A 2,332-nucleotide genomic window follows, 5' to 3' on the forward strand; every position below is an offset into this window, starting at 1 on the left:
CCTGAGCAAACTTCGAGGGATGGAATGGAAGAGAGTAGGGGAAAGGCACATAATCAGGAAAGAACCTAAAAGGGAATAAAATGAAACAAATATGCAGTTATCTATACAGCTATAAGGGAAATATAAGCTATATAGAACGCGTGGGACCCACATACAGTCCCTATAGGGAGGAGAGGAATGGGGGGGGGGGGGGGGGTGGCCGTCACAACCGACCAAGGACCTAATTGAGCTTGCTATCATGGTCTATAAATAACATCTTAAAGAAAGAAAAACCATAAAGTAATAATACTCTTAGGAAGCCATCCTCACCACCACCACTAGATGTCGCTCCACACTCAATGAAACCAGTGCTAAATCAAATCCAGAAACAGAGAAGACTAGCATTTAAATGGTACTTATGAAGGAAAAGGGACAGAAAGGAAAGAAAAAGAAAAAAGGACGAGATGAAGAAAAACTGAGAAAAAATATTATGATCACAAGATCAAAGTTAGGAGAATGGTAAATGCATTAAGTATAAATAGAGCATACAAATAAATGTATATATAACCTTAATACAAACTAAGTATGCATTAACTCGATCTTCTCTCTCCTTTATGGTCAAGTCCTATCAGCCCAGTAGTACGGACAGGCCGATAGGTTAGGCTGAAAAAACTAAGGGACTAACGTCCACCTAATATAAATCTTCTTTTTCAGGTGGGGAAGCGGCCGGATTTCCTAGGTCTTTGCTTCTTTGGAGGGGCTCCACGCCATTCGTCTCTCACCGGCAGGGCAGGTAGGTCAGCTAAGTTCTGAACAGGGCACCAATCCGGCACCTCCAGACCTTTAATGTCCAAAACTTCGCACACCCGGATCAAGTCTGCATGACTCCGTATGACTTGCTTGTGTACCGGAGTGTTAATTAATAACCCGAATGGATGTAGCCAGCGGTAGGTTAATTTTTTCTGCAGTAAAATCTCCAAGAATGGCTTTAAATGACGCCGTTTCTGCAGGGTCATTGGTGAGAGGTCCTGATACAGCGATACTATAGAGCCTTCGATTTCTTCCATTTTGTTAGTGCGAGCAGCTGCCAGGATAGCTTCTTTTGCTGCAAAGCTTGATAAACGGCAGATCACATCCCTGGGGGGATCTTGTGGTCTTAGCACTGGACGAAGAGCTCTATGAATTCATCCAGGCTGTGTGAAACCTGTTCACCAAAGCATAATATAGCCTGTTGTGCCGTCTCAACTTCCTCCACTCTGTCATGTAATTGACGCATGTCCTTCTTTATTTCGGACAGATCGCGGTGGAGTGGCTCTAGAGACTCCTGTAAAAGATCCTTCATGAAGGACCTAGAAAGAGGTAAGTCCTCAGGCAAGCTGTTCTCTTCTTGTTCACTGTCTCCATCTCCTTCGGATTCCGCTTCCTTCTCCTCCAGCAAGCCCGTGCGCTGCACGGGCGCCATCTTGGATTCGGATCTCGTGTCCGTTCTTCTTATGAATTTATCTAAATCGCCCTGGCTAGCTGGTATTTTCAGCTTACCCAGAGTGTCCTTAGGCCTTTCTTTGCTGGTTTTACCCATTTTTAGCTGTGAAAAATGCTTAGAATCGCTCAAGAAGGGCTCGGTCCACAGCAGAGCTCCTCACACAGCCTGCATCCGGCTCGGCTGCAAGACTCCGCTCATAGTAACATGTTTATAAGGCTAAAAAAAGACATCACTCCATACAGTTCAGCCTGTTATCCTGCAAGTTGATCCAGAGGAAGTAAAAAAAGAAACTGTGAGGTACAAGCCAATTTTCCTCACTTCCAATCAGGCAATCAGAATAACAGCCCAGACCAGCAACACCTTGACCAACAGCCCATCTCTAGCAGCTATAGCCTGTAATATTATTCCACTCCAGAATCACATCCAGGCCCCTCTTATACTCTTTTAGTGAATTCTCCCTCACCACCTCTTCAGGCAGAGAGTCCCATAGTCTCACTGCTCTTACCGTAAAGAATCCTCTTCTATGTTTGTGTACCAGACATAGAGGATGTCCCCTCGTCACAGTCATGGGGATAAATAGATGATGGGAGAGATCTCTGTACTGACCCCTGATGTATTTATACATAGTATAAATCTCCCCTCAGTCGTCTTTTTTCTAAAGTAAATAACTCTAATCTTGATAATCATTCTGGGTACTGTAGTCCACTCTTTCCAGTTGTTACTTTAGTTGCCCTTCTCTGAACTCTCTACAGCTCTGCTATGTCTGCCTTGTTCACAGGAGCCCAGAAATGTACACAGTACTCCATGTGTGGTCTGACTAGTGATTTGTAAAGTGGTAGGACTATGTTCATGGGCATCTATGCCCCTTTT

Source organism: Bufo bufo, chromosome 3, assembly GCF_905171765.1.
Source record: "Bufo bufo chromosome 3, aBufBuf1.1, whole genome shotgun sequence".
Taxonomy (NCBI): Eukaryota; Metazoa; Chordata; class Amphibia; order Anura; family Bufonidae; genus Bufo; species Bufo bufo.